Below are 10,059 nucleotides of genomic sequence, written 5' to 3' on the forward strand. Positions count from 1 at the left end.
CAATGTTAACACTTGTATTATTTTACTAAATTTAAGCTGCAAATCTGCATTGTTTGTTTTAATTAATTTTTCTTCCTATAAATTTAACTTACTTTAAAATATGTAGTGACTTCATGCAAGCTTAAGTGTTATTCATGCTAGCTGGAATCAAACAACGATTGTAAGGAAACTGTAGAAGCCATTTATTCAATTTCCCTTTTTCTGAAGCACATCAAGTATATCTGGACCTTTGTTAAATGGTGTTTGTTCTGTTGTTCAGAAGCCTCCCATATGGCAGATTCCATATCTTACGTTGCTTCCTGTGGCATTTCCCTGTTCTAGTTTTTCCTCAAACACACTGAATTAACCTAAAAGGACCGAGCCAATTGCATACTCATCACCATTCTTTTTATGCCAGTCTATTATGTATCTGAAGACTGTCCTCATCAACCCTCTCATCCCTAGACTGAACCTACCTGGTATATTTTAATCTTTACATTTTTCTCAACATTAAAACATTCATTTAGCAGCAACTTCCTTAACGTGCTGTGCTTCAAATGGGTCACAGTGCTCTATGCAGCTGCTTAGGAGCGTCCTGCACTTTGGGCAGGAGAAAATCAGAACTGCTGACCTGAGAGGATGGCTGCCAACAGTCAGATTCAGTCTGCTCTTGCTCTCCATGTTGCCTGGTTGAAGTCCTCTCAGCAGTGCTTCAAATCTCTACCTTTTTGCAGCTGCTACTACCTACTTGGAGTCACTGCTGTGTTCCCAGCAGCTTTCTGGTATCTCATCGCTCACCAGTCTCTAAAACTACGTTTCCTGCTACTGGCTTGTGAACTGCTCCGTAGCCCAGGGATGCTGCCAAAGGAAGCAGTTAAATTAGTTTGACTCAATTTGACTTTGGCAGACTCACAATGACTACTTCTTATCACCTTGCTACTGGAGAGGTTGGTTTCAAATTGAGTACTTAAATAGCTGTTTCAATATTTTTCCACATCTAAGTCATTCTTCTTTTGTTCTTTTTGCTTGTTCATCCTGCAAGTTGTGTAGGTCAGGGGCCTCATTTTGGTATTTTACACATCTAACAGTAAATGCATGTGACCTGTTGTAACACATGCTGAACTTGGCCTCATTCTTGAAACTTAGGCATTTGGATGGAAGACCCAAGATTTGCTAGCAGTTGCAGGCTGCTTCATGGTTAAGAAAAGTTCTCTGCATCTGCTACTGTTCCTCACACATGTGGTTTTGCAAGAGAAGTGAGCTATAATAGGTGTCTGTCTTCCATGTGAGCCTGTGGTGGGACACAGCTTCTGTGAAGATACTTCAGTGCTTATTCCTTAGGAGGTTTGAAGCAGTTGGTTCCAGGTGCCTTGTATGTGCTTCCTAGGGATGTCATAGCATTGCAGCGTAATCAAACCTCTCATGTGCTTTGGATAAAGTGACCTAACCAATTGTACTTTACCGTTCCTGTCAACCAAATCAATGCCAAGACATACGGCTTGTATATGTTCATTTTCTCAAGTGTATGGCTTCATGTCACCAATAATTTATTCAGGCAGTGTCCATGTTACTGGCAGAACGTTTATTCCTTTACATTGTAATCACCCTTTGTTACATGCCTGAATTATAAAAATAACAATTACGGTACTAATGATTGGCAATCCTCAGAGTGCCAAGCTCTGAGGCAGTCCTCAGACTCTGTGCAGTCTGACAGTCATTACCTTCTACTCCAGGCTGCGATTACATCAATTGCAATTAAATTTTAGATCAATTTCTGTTTAGCAGTTACCATGAAGTGTACAAGTACTCCAGGTACTCCATTCTCTACACATATTCCATTCTTTACATTCTTTACATTTACTCTGTTCTTCACACTCTGTGCAAGTATTCCATTCTTTACAAATGGACAGCAGTAAAAGGTACATACCTGTATTCTGAATCAAAGATCAAACTACCCAAGAACCTTTCACAGCACAAATCCCTGCAAAATGTTCTTTTAACTCCATCACGTGTTCGCTTTTTGCAGTTGAGTCCTCTAGACAACAGTGTTAATCATCTGCAGTGCTGAATAGCTATCATCGGCTTTGTTTTTCTTTGCTCATGCTACAGTGTTTAAATATGGTAGGCAGAGGAGCCTCAAGTGCTTTGATAACTCTCTGATCTCAAGAAATCATGGAAAAGTGGTCACTTGAGCAAAAAAGATGCCACTTTTTCAATCATTTCTCAGATTAGAAGCAATTTTACAGAGAGTTGGTTGGAAAGTGGGATTTCAACTTTGCATACACAACTTGAACACTTTTCAATGCACTGTCTTCTAAAAAGGAGTAAAAAGCTTTTTTATGGAACAGTAATTCTGAAAAAGAATAATCTGGGGAAATGTTAAATAGTTCTGGATTTTAAAATAATCAAAAGATCACGAAGTTAAACATTTAATTTTATTTAGGGGCAAGACCATAGGGTGTAGGATCCCTAATGCAGCTCTCCTTCCTTACCTTCTCTGTCATGTGCTCTAGACCACAGACAAACTCCAGCAGTGGAGGTTAGTGATGTCAATGCCAGGTGATGCTGCCAACCACAAGCAGCAGGTAGGAAGTGATTTGCTGTGCTCTCCTGGGCTGGGTAGGTGCTGCGGTCTTCACCATGCTTCGTGGGTGGGTAGTACAGCCTGCGGGATCCCCGCCATGAAATAAGGTTAAAACCTGCAGAGCAACTCATCTTTTTCTCTACCCTAGTAGGCAAATCCAATGGGAAAACATGAGCTTTAGGCAGTAGCGTTACTCAGGTCTTGGGTTTGTGTATTTAAAAGCAGAATGGCACAGCAGGTGGCAGCAGTGTCTTTCGAGATCTTCAGCATCTGTTTGGAGAGGTACCTGGCCTCTCTGCAGTTACCTGTCCTGGACAGACCCTGGAAGCCACAGAGACGGGTGGAGGGCACCCTGCCTTTCGCCTGTGGCTAGCAGGGAAGCCAGCAGCTTTGCCTCCAATGTGCCAGACCTGCCTTCCTTGCAGGGGGAAGTGGCAAGCTCTCATTTTAAATACCCCCACCAAGTACCAGCCTGCTGCTCGACATTCCTCACAAGAAAGTCCCTCTTATCCCCTACCTAGCATTTAGGTAGACATTTTAGATAGAAGCAATTAGAAAAAGTAGCTGTCGGTCTCATTTTTCCATCCAGTGTGAACTTGACAATCAATCCCATAAAGAATGAAGTACCTGGACAGAGGGCCTGTTTATCTCTCCGTTTAAGAGAATGACAGGGGTCTTGACACACCTCTTAAAAGTTCATGGATCCCTGACAGTCCAATTTGATGGCAGCAGTAGGAAACATTGATCAAATAATAGGTAACATTCTCAGTTTCTCAGTGGTAACTGTTTCTTTAGGTTCTTTGTGTAATGTTATCTACCTCAAAGTGGGAAGTTTCCACTATATTTAAAAGAAAAATACATGAAAGGAAAAGTTCTTCAGCAGAAGATGCCCTTTCGAAGGCAGGCTGTGCTTCAAGCAAAACTCCCACTGACTGCAATCCACTCAGAAGAGCAAGGAGAAGCCGATGCTTTTACTCATACGTAATGCCTGGTGGGAAGCAATATATGAGTGTCTTATCTCTGATCTCTTCTTAGCTGCAAGTGAAATGCTGAATGATGACTAGAATTCTGGGGATTAAGATGGGTGTTTTTAATAATGTTTGAGCGACAGCAATTCCTCATTTCCTGGGACACTGAAGTTTTGATTTCACTGCTCTGCTGGGTGTTTTTTGTGTTGTTCTTTTTCTTTCCGGGGAGATTTTCAGCAGCATAGGAAATGTAGATTCTCTCATTTCAAATACAAACTTTATGCTAGCAGCTTTAAACTACTTTTTCCCTCTTCCAAAGATGAGAGCATAGAGACAGAAGCTTTAGCCTGTCCTAGTCTCCATTTCAGGTCTCATTAAAAATAAAAAAATATTTTTTTAATAGTTATGTTTCAACCAAAAACAATATGCATTTCAACCTTGTACTGCTCATACAAATCTTATACGTTTATGCTTTATATAACTTCTTTCTATCTCCTGGGTATTCTCTGTCAGAGTTCTTGGGAATTAGACTGAACTTCTACCTTCTCACCCAGGGCCAGGAGGTCTGTCGCAACCTGGACTTGAAAAAGAAGAATGAGGTCTTGAAGTAAAACTTTCCAGAGGGTTATTAGTGCTTTGAGGTCACATCTGACTATAAATTCCTTTTGCTCCCATCCTGTTTCACTGAATAACATTGTGCTATCTGATCAGATTTTATTGCCTGCAAGGACTGGAAGTGAAAGAATTAGACCTTGAGTATCTCTATATTTTGCAGCCAGAACAGAAAATCCAGTTTCTGATTTTCCTTCTGATAACTTACAAGATAGAACCGGAGCACAGTAGCAAAGCTCTGCTTTCTGTAGGACTTGTGTCCATCACAGTGATCCACATCTCTGGATGTTTAGTTAATTGATGAAGTCTCTATTTGCCATGTTTCCACTCACCAGCGAAGCAGGCATTCCTTGTGGCAGATGAACAGGAGCTCAATAATCCCAAATCAGCAGTCTTTTGATTGTTAAAAATCCCCATTGTAACAAAAATGGAAGAGGAAGACCACTCCTCCTCCATCCTCACCTCCTCCACATTCATGAGGGAGATTTCTGTGCAATGTGAAGTATTCCTGCCCGCTGCAGGCACAAGGCGGCTTGAATGGTTTGGGTCCTTCCACAAGAAACCTTCAGCCTTTCTGCAGTAAATTATTGCCTGCTCTACTGGGACCTAAGTAATTTCCTTGAGAAGGAAATCTAGAAACAATCAATAATTTTCAAGTAAAAGGAAAGGGACATATAAGAAAAGGGATTCTGCAATTCATTAATTACTTTCCATCAGAAATTTTTCAAGCCATTGGGTGGAGACATAAAAGCATAGTTAACAAAGATAATCTACTGCTATCCATTTAGTTTCAGCTCTAAGCTAACTGATTTGGTTGCAGAAACTAGCTGTAGCAATATGGAGCTCAACAGACTAAGGTAGGTGATGCTGGACCTCATGCTGCTTCAGCTCAACTGCTGCCAAAGTTGGTTTCAAGTCATTCCCTGAACTTTCTCATCTGCTAGTGGCTCTCTGGCATTGCAGCACAGCAAATCTCCCAGCAATAGCACTTGCCACAGCACCATGCAATTAGCCCTCCAGTTTACTGAAGAACTTGACCCTTAATCATCCCTGGAGAAGCATGGTTCTTGAGAATACAAAAAATAACACTGTTTTCCCTCATTTATTTTACTAGTTCTTGGTAAGTGTTGTCCTAGCAGTAAATAATCACTTCTAGTTTGAATTGTTCATTGATTATAATTTTAGTCCTTTCCTCTTGTTTTCTTTCAAAGCCTATAATTCTGCTTTGTCATTTTAAAAAAGGAAAAATTGGAAATATACCAGCCCCAGTATTACTCCATCTGAAAAAGCATTTAAGCATAGAGAGGCACTGCTGCCCCAACTGGTACAAATGTTAGCCCTGATTATCATCTCCTCTGGGAGATGGCATAGTGATATAAAAGGTAAGATTTATCTAGATCCTCTGAGATCTGAACTGTGCTCTTTACTAAAGGCTATGGCATTTTATTTTATGTCTTCAGCTTTCCTGATTTTTCCTACAGCTCTTCACATGTTTCACTGTGCTCTGATTAACACAATAATTTTTTTTTCCAGGTTACTTGCAAATAGTCAAGGTTTTAACAAAAATTTTTGAGAATCCCACCATTTGTAACCACTACCACCATCAACTGTACCCTCTCCTGAGCAGAGGTGGCAAACAGGAACATGTTCTCCAGCCAACTCACTAATGACCAGTTTAAAAAAAAAACCCAAACAGATCAAAAAACACCAACCTGCAGTCCTGGAGCTGGACAGAACTGGTTTTAGGGGAAGCAAAGAGGGCAAGGAAATAGTATCTAATGTGTAAACGGCACTGTATATAGTAAATTCACATATAACCTGGAGCTGCAGACCAATGAAGAAAGAGAATGGTTTAAATATGTGCTAGCAAACATATATATGGGATCCTAAGTGAAGGAGGAAGAGAGGGGGAAAAAAAAAGAAAAGAAAGACAAGAAAGAAGAGAGGAAGCAAAAACCCATGCCATGAACATTGTATTCCTCCCTGTGAAGGACTCCAGGTGCTGACAACTCACTGTAATATCCCACCACCAACATGAAACCACTGACCTTAGGACTCAGAGAAGCAGTGGAGAAGTGACCTAAGATGTGTTACAATTCTAATTGTATTATTGCTATTATTGTGACTTTTTCTGTATACTACCTGCATTATTGTTCTTTGTTTCTAATAATTGCATCATGTAATAATGATTCTTGAGTTAGTCTGTTAAGATGTCCATTATACTATCAATCAATTGGTGGCTTTACATATATGTATATATACATACACATACACATATACATATATGGTGTGCTTCCTTTTTGCCCATAAATCTGAACATAGGAGTGCACCTCCTGCTTGCAGGGCACTTTCTCCCTGGTGACCCATTAGAAGTGGAAATTTGTGCCTCTTCTACTACCAGGTAAAAGGTGCAAGAGACAACTTCTCAGACCTTTTTATCACGTCTCCCTTTCCACTTCCTGACTGAGGTATTCCTCGCCCTGCTCTTTGAGTGAACGAAGTCCCTTGCCTATAGCAAAGTCTTTCCTGTTCTCCAGGTAAGCTATAGGAGCAGAACATGAGAATGACAAAATGGCCCTACAGGTATTTGCCTTCCTTCAAAGCTGGAGCCATACAAACTGATCTTTTACAGACTCGAAAGCACTCTATTTTATACAGGGTCTCTCTGTCTGTTTAAAGTTATTACTCTCAGGATCATGGGTGTATATGCATGCCCTGAGTATGCATGTTCTCCATATTCAGACAGGGACATTACCCACCGATTTATTTAGAGATATGACTTGGCAAATGCCATTGAGACACTGTTTAGGAATCCCTTCACTCCTTACCCCCACATAACCCTCTTCTTTCCTGGGTAAAATTATGACAACAAGGCCATGAGAGTAATTTTGGCAGCCCAGATGCCATCCTTTTCAGTTTCCTATCTATAGCAGTCTAGACCCTTTCTCACTCCTCCTCCAAATACATAATATGGAGGGATGGTCTGTAACCCTCTTTGTCCAAGTTGTTTTGTTCTGCAAAGATAGCCAACAGTGCCAGGGGATTTCCAACATTTTCCAGTGTGTGAATCATTTAGGAATAGTAAATGGGCTTACAGGGTCTCGCATACGACTAAACCTCACTGATCTACTCCATATTTGCATGGAAGAATGAGCTAATTGCCCTAGGGTTTTTCCAAGCAGCAATCTGGAAGCATTGTTGAGGAAAATTAACTGCATTGAGCAGGAGACAGAGAAGTGGTAGGAGGGAGAGAAAGAGCAGACTGCTGCTGAAATAGGCAGGCCTTGTGGCTTGGCCCGTGTTTGCCCAGAGCTCAGCATCGGCGTAAACTGCCACCCTCTGTCAGGGGAGCCAGGCTCCCTGCTTGCTCTATCACAAACGTGCACGTAAATTCAGGACCCTCTCAGTGATCAGAGGCTTTCACCTGATGATGACAGCATCCCTGGGATACTATAAGCAAGAAAACAATCTCTCCCACTCCTTCTTTAGACAGCAAAGGAGGGAAATGGAATGAGAAAAGTTTGAGAGGTTAAATGGAACCAAGAAAGAAAAAGCACAGAGCAAGCCCTAAAATAAGAGCCTCCTGTGGCTACAAAACCCAAGCCTGTGTTCAGAAGAAAATCCTTTCACACAATCCTAATCAAAGTCTTCTTGTTCCCAGAATAACAGCCCTGTCTACAGAATTAAGTTGTTTCCCTCTACTCAGAGATGACGGCACACAGTGGTCTTTCTCTGTGCTAACCTCACAGCCCTCATTTGCTCTCTCTCCTCTGTTCTCCGGGGAACAAATTGTGGCTCTGCAGGGACCGCCCCCCCGTGCACAGAAAATACCTCCAAAGATCAGGACGCTTTAACTTTTACTCTTATAAATACGCCAGCTTCCCAGCCGGAGCCCTTTTTGGCTCTCTCTGGGTTCAGCATCTTGCAGCTGAGCTCCCACCTCTGATCTCACTGTCCCTGGCATCTGGGTGGCTGGGAACCTGATTCTGGTGTCTGTTCAGGCTTGGCTAAATACACTTTTCACTAGAAGCCATTAAAACCTGGTCTAGAGACAGGAGATGCAATACTCAGTGTATTACAGGGGTATTTATTCAAATGAGCTAGAAAAAAAATCAGAATGGAAAATAACCTCTTGCTCACTTTGCCTCTGTAGCTTATGTGTTCAAAGCAAAACAACAGCAACCCCTTCTGCAGAAAGAATGAAAAACAAATGTTCACCTCCCCTTTGGAGGCCACTGCTGTGTGACTCCTCACAAGTCTGTCTTTGATAACCAAAGACACCACCATAATCGCTCTGCAGTTGCCCAGTATTAAAGATCAAGGAATCTAACATTTATTGTGGGAAGTGCTTTCTTCTGACATGGAGGATTTTCTGATCAGGCTTTTAATCCCCTTCACTTAAAATGCACAGTGTTCCTTACCAGTGTATATTTGCGTGTGCAAGTACATTACCATTAGACCTGTTTTACGAACTGGTAGCTCAGTTTGACAGACAGGGTTGGGATGCAAAGCTATCCATGGGCCGGCACAGCTGAGAACCCCGCTTGGGTTCACCTGTCCCTGGGATCACAGATGCTGCCCTGGTTCCCTTCCAGTTAGCTCAGGCCCTGCCTGGCTCCCTCAGCATGGACCAACGGGGCCAGGTCTGGGGGGCAAAATGCTACCTGCCGAGACCCCCATGGCCTCACTGTACACAGCTCCTGGGAAATGAGGAGGTTGCTTTGGACAACCTTTTCTTTGCTCTCAAGGACTGTACACCTGAGAGTGACTGAGGTGCATTAGGTGCACTCCTGGAGCTCATCTGCTGGCTTGCTGTCATCCAAAAATAATCCAGTTTGGATGTGCTAAGTCTCCTCTGTGACATGAGGCAAAATGCTGCAGCTGGGGACAATCCCAAGATTTGCTTTAAAAGCAAGTCAAAAGTCATGGAGCTGAAGTAAAACGCACCCTTGGACAAAACAGTGCTGTCTCTGCATGCCTCGATACTGCAGGAGACTTGGCGTGGAAAGCTGGTAAAGTGAACCCTTCCTGCAGTCTCTAGGAAAAGCAATACAAACAGGGCTTTTAGGATTGAGCTTGCACCCAACAACCATCTCCAGTCTGTGCAACAGCTGGCAAAGCCAAGCCCTCTTCTGCTCTGAGAGCTATCAAACTGTTGATGAATTCAATGCAGGGCCAGGTCTTTTCCTCTCATTCACCACCCAAGGTAACTTCTGCTTTCTGATATTAAAAAGAAAAATAATCCGCTACTGGTAAAACCAGGAGCTTAACTGTTGCTTTCAGTAGCTAGTCTCCCTATGTTCAGGACTACCACCACAGTACACAGTGTTGGCTGAGGAGGAGTTTTTTGGTAAACAGCTGTTACAGTCCAATATGACATTCGTAATTCTGTACCCGTAGAGCATCACTTGCATTGTCACTTGTTTCAGGGACACTCCAATATATCATATGGGAGAAGATTGGGAGATTTAATGCACAGTGCAAAGAGGTGGTGGGTCAGATATGTGGAAGCAGCAGATGCCTCCAGCTGGGGCAGAAAAGGGTTAGACTGCAGGGTTTTTTCTGAGGACCACTTCTCTGGGCACTGCACAGGTTTGATCTAAAATTAGGTCTAATCTATTGATCTTTTGAGCATGTTGAAAGGTTCACTGTTGCAGGAGAAGAAAGAACCTCTTGCAGGGTCTTGCATTACCTATGCTGAATGAGGAGTTCCTCCTGAGTGGTTGTTAGTTACTCTTTGAGGTGGCTTTTTATATCAAGTACACAAGATATACTGTTCTCTAGTCACCACAAGAGGGTTGCAAAGGCTCAGTCAGGCATGCATGTCGATTCCATCAGCTGAAAAGTCCTGTAGACTCAAAACTGCTTTGCACAAATAAGTGATGAGTTTTAGAGACACGTAAAGTGTCTGGAGCT

The sequence above is a fragment of the Strix uralensis genome, chromosome 2 (genome assembly GCF_047716275.1).
Source record: "Strix uralensis isolate ZFMK-TIS-50842 chromosome 2, bStrUra1, whole genome shotgun sequence".
Classification (NCBI taxonomy): Eukaryota; Metazoa; Chordata; class Aves; order Strigiformes; family Strigidae; genus Strix; species Strix uralensis.